The sequence below is a fragment of the Nymphalis io genome, chromosome 15, assembly GCF_905147045.1.
Source record: "Nymphalis io chromosome 15, ilAglIoxx1.1, whole genome shotgun sequence".
NCBI lineage: Eukaryota > Metazoa > Arthropoda > Insecta > Lepidoptera > Nymphalidae > Nymphalis > Nymphalis io.
In genome coordinates, this window is record NC_065902.1 from 8,483,380 (window position 1) to 8,497,325 (window position 13,946).

The 13,946-nt window shown below is 30.7% G+C and overlaps 1 protein-coding gene across 2 annotated transcripts in view; it reads left to right on the forward strand.

The window, feature by feature from the left end:
• The window catches only part of LOC126773844 (uncharacterized), a 151,677-nt gene that overhangs the window by 110,776 nt on the left and 26,955 nt on the right, over nucleotides 1-13,946 (forward strand). The gene's annotated exons all lie outside the window — the stretch shown is intronic.

The window sequence follows — 13,946 nt, forward strand, 5'->3', positions numbered from 1 at the left end:
TTTATAGTTTGGAACCTTTTAAATTGTAAATTGAAGGTAATATTTTTTTTGTAACAGCCTGTGAATTGCTGGGCTAAAGGTTTCCTCTCCCTTTTTGAGGAGAAGGTTTGGAGTTTATTCCACCACGCTGCTCTAATGCGGGTTGATGGAATACACATGTGGCAGATTTTCTGTGAAATTAGACACATGCAGGTTTCCTCACAATGTTTTCCTTCACCGTAAAGCACGGGATGAATTATAATCACAAATTAAGCACATAAAAATTCAGTGGTGCATGCCCGGGTTTGAACCCACGTTCATCGGTTAAGATTCATGCGTTCTTACCACTTATATTTCTTATGTATACTAAATTTATACTACCCTGTATTAATACTAATCTATCCTGTAGAAAATTGTGATCACAGGCACCCATTGCGGCTACTCTAATTTCCACATGACTGATTCTACAACAGACTAATGAATAATAAAATATGCTAAACTGAAATCTAGGCAAAGTAGGCGATAATAACGCTAACCTAAGCCTTATCTATTTTCGCTGAAAACCAGAATTTATTACTATCATTTTTGGTATAATAAAAATATCCTCTTTTTAATTGACGAGCTAAAATTACATTTTATACTTTGTACAGAATATATTAGTACAATCAATAAAAATGTTTTTTTATTATAGTATAGGTAGGTGGACTAGCTTATAGGCCACCTGATGTGGTCACCAACGCCCATAGACGTTGTCATTGTAAGAAATGTTAACCATCAATTACATCGCCAATGCGCTACTAACCTTGGGAACTAAGATGTTAAGTCCCTTGTGTTAAAATAGCTAATGAGTGGATGGTACCTACCCAGATGAGCTTGCACAAAGCCCTACCACCAGTAAAATTGTTTTTAAGTACTTGGCAAATTATTTTAAATGAAAAACAAACAGTCCGTAAATGGCCTACGGCTGGGCAAATACCTGCTCCTGCTTAGGACTATTATAATCATAAATTAAACTTGTGAATATGAAGTGGCTGCTCAGATTCTAAATTGTGAAAGAAATATTTTACAATTTTCAAAGTTCAAGTTTGCATAATAAGTAAAAGAGGCTTTTATTTGGTGGCAGGTACCACCCACTCATCATTTATTCTGCTAAAGAGTACTACTTGGTACTTTTAAGGGTACGCGTGACAGTGTACTTACAGGCACAAGGGACATAACTTTATAATTCCCAAGGTTGGTGGTGCATTGGTGATTTTAGGAATAATTATATTTCGTACAGCACCACTGACCAACCACCATTTAGCAAAGGCTCATTTGCCTGTCCGTCAACCAATTATAGATTAAAAAAAAATACTCATGACAAACGATCATATCGATTTAACATACTGAGAGTAATCAATAGAGTATTATCGAGTTTTGGGGAAGCGAATTCGCCAAAAAATATAGCTTAACTTCTCTGTCCAGTATCTGAAACGCAATTTAAAGTCATATTAAATAATTTGGATGTAATCCGAGTTGTCATTGGTTACTGATGACGTAGTGTATGACCAATGAGCGATCAGATTTCAGGATAATTCCAGAATGTTCCAGAGACAGGAAGTTAGTATTCCAAATCATATTACATGATAAGAAATAGACTAGTAACATTACATTGGTGTCTTATCGTTATTTTCGCAAATTATAATTGTATTTCTTGATTAATATTTTTATTATGTACATTAAACCATATATTTCACGTATCACGTACATATGAATAATATTAATATGCAAACATGCATATTAATATGATTAATAGATGTCAAACATGTCTAGAGGAAAAGACAATGTCACAGTAGATGTATCTTTTATTATATATATAAAAGCGAAATACCATTCACGAGATCTCCTAAACTATCAGTCCGATTGACTTGAAATTTGTCTTACTCCTTTCCCGACGTACTAAGAACGGATTTTAAGCAAATCTTATCCAAAATACACTTTTCTTCTTATCTACCCGTGCGTCTACTAGACTTTTAAATATAGTTCATAACTAATGTTTAATCTAAATAATAAAAGGTAAATATGATCGTTCTTTTTTAATACTTTTTGTGAGTCTAGTGAGTTATATCAACAAGATGTATATTATATGCATACTAGTTGTAGCATAAAGCTAATCTTATCTTTTCTAAGCTAACGTCATCTTTATAAGCTAAGATTTATAAGCCGATATAGCTAGTGGAGAGAAAAAATAGATTGAAAGACCTACAAGCACCTTTAGACCTACGGCTACTAGCTTTTATGTACTTAATTTTTGTTTATAATTGATTTAATTATTTTTGATAAAAGAAAATATCTAAAAAAAATTTGCATATGACGAATATGAATATGAAACAAGCTCTTATATCTTATGAAAAACGAGATTAGCATCTTTCGTTTACTTTCATAAGAAATGTCTCAGTTCCTGTTGTTTTAAAATGTTTAACGGTAAGAGAAATCATTTGAATATATTTATATTTACCAATTAATAATATATGTATTTCGATATAAATTCGATCAAAATAAATATTATAATATAATAACAATTTTAATAAATTATTTTATTATACTATATTGATATTATAATTTAATGTTGGGGGTTCACAAATATTATTAATCGAAAAATAATCGACATGATCGGTATTGTGGTCTACAGTCTATAGTTCCTATTGTCATATATATCTATTTATTTTACTGTATCCGACACAATTGCTAACTATTTATTGTATATAATTGTAATTTCTCATATTAAGTGAATTTTTGTATTTTTATGAGAGGTAAATGAAATCGATATAGTACACGACGTGTCGCATTCGTATTGTCAACAATTTAATTTACCTTTACGTTCATACATAAGAGGATGAAACTTTAATAAATAAGATAGTTAAATTAATCGAAAACCATCATGTCTTTGTTACTATACAACAGCATCAATTGATAGGGGTAATATTATTAATTTAAACGGATTCGAATCTACCTATATCTAGAATATAAAACGGATTAGTATTATTAACCATTTAAATGACGATTTCGTCTAAAATCCAATTAAATTAAATCTCCAAACGTAAATTCTCTAAATACAGTTAAACTTTGATTAAAATTATTTATTAACACTTCCAGGGACGTTACACTAGATACAATAGCTAAGTAATTATTATGACGTCTAAAGGCGTCAACTATCCCAAAATGTGTTAGATAAATTTGTTTTAGAGCTATCAAATATTATACTTTGTCAATGAAATTGCACAGTCTTAAATTGATGATGATCCTGACCGGCCACTATCCACTTTCAAACATAGACTAGCGGATTGCACAGTTTGTACGCAAGCATCTTATTTATTTATTCTCTCACATAGCAACCCAACATGGTTGAAGAAATTTCAATCGCAGAAGTAAAAATTTTACGAAAGCTCTGTTAGCTTCTAGCCTCCGGTTGTGCTACTAAGAATTTAATGACAATATTTTTTTATTTGTTATATGTTGGTAGGTATATATACGGTAAATGGGTCAAATAATATGAGTGGTCACCATCGCTTATAGATATTGATACTATTTGCAACTAATACTAATCTTTCTTTACAACGTTAATGCGCTACCAAACTTGGAAACTAAGAAGTTTTGTCTCTTGTGTCTGTAGTGTACTGTTTAACTCACCCTTCAACCGGAACATATCATATTAGGTACTGCTTTTTGGCGTTAGGATAAAAGCTGATGGTACCTACCCCGACGGGCTTGCTCAAAGCCCTACCTTTTGTTGGCGTTAGTTAAATTCAGTTCAAGGAAATGTCAAAACTTTTCAAATGAAATCTCTTAGTTTTTCTATCAATTCTCAATTGCTGCCCGTAATAAGGATATTTTTTGTTGGCAGTTGGCAGAGCCATACTTTGCTTACCTGACCTTCCCGATCTGATTTCCATCACTTTAGATGATGAGAGTGAGGTAATACAGAATACAATTATACTTTCATATCATACAGGTGACTTTTAAAATATAATATCCTTATAAAGTATATAATGTTTATTTTATAATAAAAGTTAAAACTAGTCCAAAGGGTTGGTCCTATGACTTTCACGTCTTTAAGGCCATTTGTTGTTGAGTTATTGATGCTTTATGTATGTTACGTGTGAAACGGTTATCTTCAAGTTATTTATTTTGTACCGTCATAAACTCTGTCTGCGGAACGCTTTTCACGTCAGTCAACATATTAATCATTCCTGTTACTTTAACGATATACCTGTTCATATAACACACGTAGAGCTACCTCGGAAATATAAATGTTGATATTGTATTGAAGTTAGAAAAATGATGTTAGAAATTGCTTAAAAATAGATAAATATTACTATACAGTTTTATATAACGTAAAGCAAAAAAATATTTAGTAATATTTCATGATGAGACCTGACACTGACAGGTGGTCACTACCGCCAATAGACATTTGCGATATAAGAAATATTACCCATTCCACATATCGCCAATGCGTAACAAATCTTGAGGATTAAGATGTGGTCCCTTGTGCCTGAAGTTACAATGGCTTACTTTCTCTTAAAACCGAAACACAACAATACTTAATATTGCTGTTTGGTGGTAGAATATTTGATGAGTGAGTGGTACCTAACCAGAAGGGCACAAAACCCTACCTACCACCAAGTAAACATGAATTTTAAAATAAATTACATGAAATTTAAATGCCACTAATTTAACCAAATACATATACTATTATAAAGCCCCGATATTTGGTTAAATTTCACTCGCTTTATACAATTGGTCTTGCTCACTATTTTAATACTAAGATATTTTTAGGAAAAGCATTTATAATAACCGACACTAAATTCCAAATAATTTCTAAGCCCATTCAACCGTTTAATCCATGATTGAGTTTGAAATATCCGAACTTTTGAATTATATTAGTTTAATTCCGTGGAGTAAAATCATTATTTTACGTCTAAACCGTCTATAAAATTAGGTCACACCTACACGTGTATATAAAGTCCTTGTTATATAGTGCACCTGTTGCGTGACAAGATATGCGTGTACATCAAGCGTCCCAACGGGTAGCACTCGTGCAAATGGACTTGTGTGTAATAACCTAGTAATAAATGGTGTTAGTTTGTACATATATACGTTCTTATAAATGATAAAAAAATTGTCTGGGTATGCTTTCGTCAGCATAATCTTAAGTTATAGAAATGTCACTTAAGAATATGTTCATATTCTTTTTATTAACGTTGTTTATAAAATGGTGAAACTTGGAGATCCCAAGAGATTTTAGGCTTAAATTTTTTAAATCAATGTAATTCTAAGTATCATCTTAGCGTCAATAACTTGGAAGTATTATATTCCCGTGACAATAAGTCTCATCCTGATTGTGAGAGTGAGAAAAGGAGAGCGCGCCTTTTCAGTTTTTCACTTAAATCTTTCCAATACAGTTAATTGTTGTAATCAATATAGTTTATTGTTGTAGAAATGTAAGGCGGTACATTTTCTTGATATACTTACAATCCACGTCATCTAAGTTAAACAACATCCTGTTAATGTCTCACAGCTTGACAAATGCTTCCCAGCTTAGGCAGAATATTTCGATCTTATTTCAAAACGCAGCTCAAGTGCGGCTTACATCTTTTCTTTATAAGTATAATATCATGAATAGTAACTTACTTACGCTACGCTTTATATCTAATGATATAAAGCGTAGCGTAAAGTATATTATGATTAAATTAGATTTTAATGACATTTAGGAATGGTAACATAATGGTAACGTAAGTACAAAACTTTTACAATTTTATTGCTTTACTGTACATTACATTAACGCCTTTTGTATTAGGTAGGCAGATTGATAAGTGATCCACCTGATGTTCAATGGTCACCACCGATAATAGTCATTGGTATTATAAGAAATATAACCATCCGTTTCACCACCAATAGGCCACAACCAACCTTGGAAATCAACGAATTATGTTTCTTGTACCTGTAATTACTGGCTTCATCATCCTTTAAATCGGAACGTAGTAATTTTCTAAGTATAGCTGTTTAGGTAGAAGATGTGATAAGCTGGTGGTACCTACTCAAATGGGATTACATAAATCCCTACCATAAAATATTTATCCGACAATCTAGCTTTAGGTAATCCAGGTATATACTAGGTGGATCGTTTGTATGTACCTGTGTGCATATTTTATATATTTTAATAAACACTTTCAAACATCCTAATATTTAACACAGAATCTATTTGACAAAATTCAAACTTCGAGATTCGGCACCATTGGAATAATTTACAATTAGATAGTTAAAAAGTTAATCTTCAGTACATTTGCATTTAATTCCTACGTTGCATAAATGCAAATTACATTATGCTTCGTAACATTGAATTATTTTCTGAGTTATCTGTTAAATTCGTTCCATATTAAACATTTCTTGTTATTTATATCTGCTTTTTAACATAAAGTTACAAAAATAAAAGTGTCAGTTTGTAAATATCCCACTGCTGGGCTAAGGCATTTATTCATCTTATTTTTGAGAGCTTACTCCACCAAGCTGCTCCAATGCAATTTACATATGCAGGTTTCCTCATGGTTTCCTTCACCGTATAACACGAGATGAATTATAATTTCTCATACATAATACTACAGAGGCAAATTTTCTGTTCCGCAAAGTCAATTAATCCTTCCTGGGACGTATTCGCTTCTATTACAAAATTCTACTGATATTTTAACCAATTTGTAGTAACTTTAAATGTTTTATTAAGAAAACATTATTAAAAAGCCATTTAAATGAAATCAAATTTAAATAAAAAATAATTAAGCGTTAATGATTGTTTTAAATATTGTATTACGATTTGTATTTTCCTATATCCGTAACCGTAACCGTAACAGCCTGTGAATGTCCCACTGCTGGGCTAAAGGCCTCCTCTCCTCTTTTTGAGGAGAAGGTTTAGAGCTTATTCCACCACGCTGCTCCAATGCGGGTTGGTAGAATTCACATGTGGCGGAATTTCAGTGAAATTAGACACATGCAGGTTTCCTCACGATGTTTTCCTTCACCGTAAAGCACGAGATGAATTATAATCACAAATTAAGCACATGAAAATTCAGTGGTGCTTGCCCGGGTTTGAACCCACGATCATCGGTTAAGATTCACGCGTTCTTACCACTAGGCCATCTCGGCTTTTTTTCCTATATCATTACATTTTTAAATATAATGTAGTTCAGTTATTAAATATGAAATCGACTACCTTAAATATACAGGTTTTTAAAAGTTTTTACGACGCTATATGAATGGCTGCATAATATATTGTTATATAACAATACTTAATTTACAAATAAAAACGTATACATACGGATATCGACATTAAATAGACTTACAGAATATAATCTAACACTATTGTCTAGGGAATGCACTTTCAATGACGAAAGCTTAATAATACAATGACGTTGTGCGTCATTGTTGTTATTTCAAGCCATATAAGATATTGTTAACAACAATAATATATTTTAGAACATATTTTATTAGGTAATATTTGTAACAACTTTTTTAACGAAATGAGACGCAGATAAAAATTCAATTTATGTTTAATGAAATAATTTGTAATTAAAGAAAATTAATAAATAAATATTATGATGTTGTATAAATAAACTATAGTTTTATTAATAAAATTAATGTGTTTTTGTTATGTGTTCACGGTATGTACACACACTTGCAGAAGGAGTAGAGAGCGGCGATGGAAAGTGGTATTGACGGTATTAGAGTAGACAAGCCTCATGTCCTTTATCTTCTCCAAGTATATATAGATGCTACACATCAAAATCAGCAACTTAAGCATCTCATGATTTTTCTGACGTAATGCAAGCAGTTACAACCAATGAAAATGCCAACCATTCACAAGAAAATGCATATTTTAATGTTGATATTGTAACTGTAATTACACAAGAAGTTTAAATTATTAGATCAACATATTGATCTATCAGGTGGTTCTTTGCCGAGTTTGTAAAAAATACAAAAATAAATATTGAATTGTATGCACAAAGCTTTAAAATCGAAAACATATAACTTTACATTTACTTTAATGTTTTTAAGTAATTACTTGGATTTAATATTGAATTAATTGAAATGTTTTAAATGAATTTCGACTATTATTCTTATAAATTGAATCGGAAAAGTGCTTAAACAATATTTACTATTTAGTTATGTTTTTGTTTCAATAATCGAAATAAACTTTATTGAACTATACAAAAGCCATTTCGAAATGTTCTACGAAAATAACGGCCTTAATTATAACCGTTGCTTAGCGGCGGATTAGTTAAACACTGATACCTCCTTTTCTGTCATTATTGATTGGACATTCAAAAGAAAAAGGCACCGCATTGTTAAACGTCAATAGTGCAGGCTTACGGGCAGCTGAGCGATGTGAGAGTCTCAGGTTTGATCCTGGCCCTTTGGGCTATTGCTGTCCACACTCCTTCACATCCTCCATCACCTAAGATGTACGCTTCATTGAAGTGTTAACTAGGAATATTAGTAATTTCTTAAAAATTGCTATTGCTTATATTATTTAAATAATTAAAGTCTTAACAAAGTCTGGTAGAAACGGTAAGAAACTTGTTACTTACACTCTTCTATACATATATTTTATAATAATTATAATATATACACTAATTATTATTCTGTGCATTTAATCTGTCATATTGTCTATCATAAATTATTTTACATTAATAAAACAAAATAATCATATACAATTGAATTGACAATTATATTATGCACTAAGAACAACAAACACTTCATGCTTCTCAAATTTAAATATAAATTTATTCGTAATTGCGAAATGTACAAAATTGCATAATAATTACACACTTAAACGATCTCTTCTCTGCAACCTTTGGGCAGAGGAAATAATATATACATACGCAAGCAAACATAAGCTTTTACGTGACGACCTTGAACGTCCAAATGAAGGCAGCATTCGAAACACCTATTTGCATATTTTAATTATTCTGCGAAATATGCCTTTTAACATGACAAAGCTCAAATAATATTATTATGCGTCGCTTGTGATTGATATATTATTATAATAATTTAATTTAGCACGTAAGAGGTAATGCCAACACATCAATAAATATTATTACATATAAAAAAAAATATTGTGCGAAAAAAAGTAAACAGAAATAATGTCATATTTACTATTCTTAAAGTAAATAGTAATTAAAGTTGAAAGGTCATAACAATAACATAATAAAATACAAAATACAAAAAGTACTAATAATAATCTTTAATTTGTTTATTACGCTTTCACGTTTTAATTACTGAACCGGACATCATGAAATTTTCATACACATTGTCAGAAAAATACATAGTGTACATATCACCCAACACCCCCACATACGCGGGCCATGCTGCGGTTGAAATAACTTATGGTAATAAAAATAATACAAGAATAATTTGAAAATACCTGTCACTATACTATGTGTGTCTCTAATATTTGAGAAGTTCCCTTAATTGTTCATGGATCGCAATATCAGAACAGGATTTCGATAACAATGGAACCAATCGGGAAATACATAATTTTAAATAATAAAAGCATTTCCCACATCGGTTAATGCTTAAAAGATTTTGCGGAAACAAAAAAAAGAAACAATCGAATCGGTTAATTATTTTGCAATATATTTGCAACCGTACTTAATATGTGAAGCGTTCAGCTTCAAACTTCGTCTTAGAACTAAACTGTTAATATATATATATAAAGAGTTCAGCAGAACTGATTTCCTCCTTTACTTGACTTTATTAATAGTTCCCGTTAATGTCAGAGTGTGTTGTAAACGTCTCAAAGCTCACTTGTTAAAGAGATTCATTCGGAACTTTATTTTCTACGCTGCTACACTACGGTCTACATTATACATTCTTCTAATTATGTAGCTTACTTTAAACAGTTTCATTTTAATAACCAGACATATTATGTATAATAATAATTACTTTTAAATAACAGGAGATTCATTTAAGCTGACTTCAAAGAAAGTTGTGGTGTTCGGCGCATATTATGTTTAATTTTTCATATTGTATATTTTTTCCGATTTCTAGTAAGCCGATTTGGATGCTTTGAACTTTGTTTAATTGTAGTATATCTCTAAATTATCATATATATTTTTCTTTGATATGTGAGTGTAGGATGTCAGTAACAAATAATACATATTCAATCAGTTATTATTAAATGTATTATAATATTAAAGGTATTATGAGAATAATCTATTTTAATATCATATTTTAAAACTTTACAGCGTAAAATGTAATTTCAATAAACAATATGTAGTTGAACAGCATAAACATAAAATTAATTGCGCCGATATATATGTATATTCCGTGTTTCGAAAATTTGTAAAAAGAAACATGTTTATTTGACTGTCTTAATTTATTTAGTTACGTATATTCATCAATGGTTTAACAAAAGATACAATGATCTAAACTAAAAAGATAAATATAAATATATTATTGCGGCTTTTATAACCCCGATTAAAAATGCATCTAAAATATACGTCACGTTCAACAGCTTGGCTCGTTTCCAAGTCAAGAAGAATAGCTAACCCACCATGTCAAGTCAACCAAAATTTTTAAATTGAATATTCCGCATTATTCTAACCGGTTATTTAAATATTTTAACTGATTAATTTTATAAGATGACAATTATATATTCTAAATTATTCTAGGTGATACACTAACCTGTATTGTTAGCAACGCGGTAGAACCTCCAAACTATTACCTGTCCAGCTGAAAAATGTATGGGCTTTTAAAAATAATGACTGGTTTTTAATAATACCAAACGGTCCATCATTCAAATTTTCATAACATCGATTAGAAATGCACGGCTGATCCAGAGTTACTCGCGGTGCTAAATATTTACGGGTTGGCTCAGTTCCAGTTAGTTCATTTACCGCGTGTGATCTTCCGGATGCAGTGTACATGTAAAACAAGACTGGTCTTATTCCAAACTGCCATTTCCCTAATGGCTTTTTATGTAGGCATAATTGTGATGGCCCAGTTTTAAAGCAATGTCTAGTTTTTGTGGTTAAAATCACCTCTGTAAACATCGATGCTTTTGCATAAAAAGTTTTATTGATTAGTAAGGGGACAAGTAGTGTATTTGACAATGCATATAATTATTATTATTATTGCACACTCACAAGTAAAAAAACCAAATACGAGTAAAAAAGAAAAGTAAACAAAAGGTCAATATGGGATTTACGTAGTGGCCTTTGTCTTTGTATTACGAAATTATTGACTTCTATAAGTGTCATGTAATGCAAGTCGCTTTGAGTACGACACGCTCGCCAAATATCTCACCTCCAAGCAGGAATTGTTTCTACGTGATGTTTGGCTAAAAGTGCGAGTGAAACAGTGTAATGATAGACAAAGGATGGAGGGACAACTAAGGTTATACAATTGACGTCATATTGACAGTGCGAAATGGCATGTACAATCAAGGAAATGATATGATTTTTTTTTTGTATGTAAATAAGCTTTAGCGCCAATTTCCTTTGTGTAAAGTACCAAATCCCGGTGACGTGAAAAGACCTTGAAGTTTGTTCATTTACATGTCAAAAATTCTTAGGTCAAATACAGGTTGTATGTGATGTAAGACATGCGAAATGATTATAAATATAAATTTAGTACAAAAAAGTACTAGTACTTGCCTGAATCGAATTGAGTTCAAATTACAAGTATACCATAACTGCATTATCTCGCCTTTCTAGATTTTTCTTTGATTTAGTATACTAAAAGTAAGCTAGGCAGATCAGCCTCTTTAAACAAAATCGTTTTAGCCTATAATAATATATTATTTAAAAAAGCTATCCTAGATATTATCAACAACTCCGCATTTAAAAGTAAAATTTAAGAAAAAAATGTTAGAGCTCATATCGTGGTTTACTAATTCCTTCTTATTGAGTTATTTTGTTTTTTTTTTGTAAAGTTATAGTTTTAATATTTAATAGATGTTTTGTTTTTGGTTGTGTAATCTTATTTGATTAAGTAAATGTAGTAAAGAACGTCTGTAAGATTATTCGTGCTGAGTTAGCCTTTAAGTTGGGCATACATATGTTTTTATTTTTTCTTTTTATATATAATTTGTCTATACGATAACGTTGGCTTCCTATTAAATAAATAAACTAATACAGGTACTATAATAATACATAATTTCATATTTATCGACAAAATACATTGTAATTTTTACAGTTAAATTATATTTGTCCACGGCTGCAAGCGCTTTGGCAAGGCAGGTGTTTACTATTCTATATTGTTATGTGGTGTTTGCAAAATTGAATGATTGAGTGATTAACACGTTAAAACGCAACAAACAAACAAACCTACTTTCGCATTTATAATATTAGTAAGGATAATTGTTAATTTACAATATCCAATTCAAATCATGGTGGAGATTCCTGATCCGTCACTCGCATAATTTGATGAGACGACAATCTGACACGACCAGAGAAAGTCCAGGTATAAGATAAGAATCTTTAAGTGTTGTCAGAAAAATCTAATATATTATCATATAAGCGGGCTTCGGTTCCAAAGGAAATACAATCCAAAATTAATAACAATTTTAGTTTACATTTATTTTTTAACAAACAACTTCTAGAAACTGTGTCATATTTTATTTTATTATATGTTATTTTATCGTTTCGTAAGAGGTTCAAAGTGTGTATTGTTGAAGTTAAAGTTTCGATATAATATTGAGAGTATCTGACTTGGAAAATTGGTTTCTTAGAAAAGAAAAACGCCCGGATGAAAAGAGTCTTAGCTTTCGAGGAAATTCCTTTTATGTAGAAAACTAGTAGAAAATGAATTTTTTTCTTTATTTTTTTCAATTTGAAAATTATATTCTTTAACGATTACAATTTAGTTATTTTTTTATGTAAAAAATATATTTCATAATGTTTCTTTGCTTACTTGTAATGTTGTAAATAGCATATTCTAATGTAAAGCTAAAACGCTTTGAATTCTAAAATTTTGTCCAAGAATTGTTTGCGACACGGAGACGGACGCGGGATTTAACACGAAAGGATATTCCGAGTTTTATACGGGTAAAATAAAAAGTTTTTACACGGATACAATCTAAGTTTAACTGCATCGTACGAACATGTGTTACAACGCCTCGAGTGCTATGACCGACATCTAAAATTGGCATCGACATTTACAAGCTGTTTTAGCTTGAGTGGAATCCGATTTCTGCGTGCATCCCGATTGTTTTATTGTACGATCTGTGATAAAAAAATCCTGATTAATTTTATTTAAGGAAGTAAATGGAGTTACGAGTATGTACTTTTTCATATTCTTTATGTACTACGTAGCTTTATCGTAATGCATATTTCAATGACAACAATGACTTTAAATTACGTTGAATTATTATATTTGTTTTTTGATAATACAGGGATAAATCTCATCTAAACCCATTTTTATCATTAGATAAATATATAATTATAATTACGTTAAATTGTACACTACATTAACCAATGGAATAAGCTTCAAAACCTTCTCCTCAAATAGGGAGAGGAGGGCTTAGCCCAGCAGTGGGCCACTCACAGGCTGTTACTGAATCTACTTAACAATTTACTACTGTTGAATAAGTATTATAAATTGTATACGAACTAAGACTCAAAAAAAATATTTGGCTCTAATTTTTTTTTAAATATAATTTTAATTAAAAAATTAACCAACATTAAGCTACACCATTATGATTAAGTACTTTTAAATATATAAATGTAAAATCCTTTATTATTATAATTATAATAACAAAAAATATTAGACGATTATAAAAGATAAAAAATAAATCTGTAAACAAGTTTGCTTGCTACATTTGTGAAATACAGGAACAACTACCTTCCTTTTGAATGCCTATGGATTATAAGCTGATGTCGTTTTCAGGTGTGCAAATTGTAATGAAATTCGTATTCGCTCGTACTGTCTCAAAG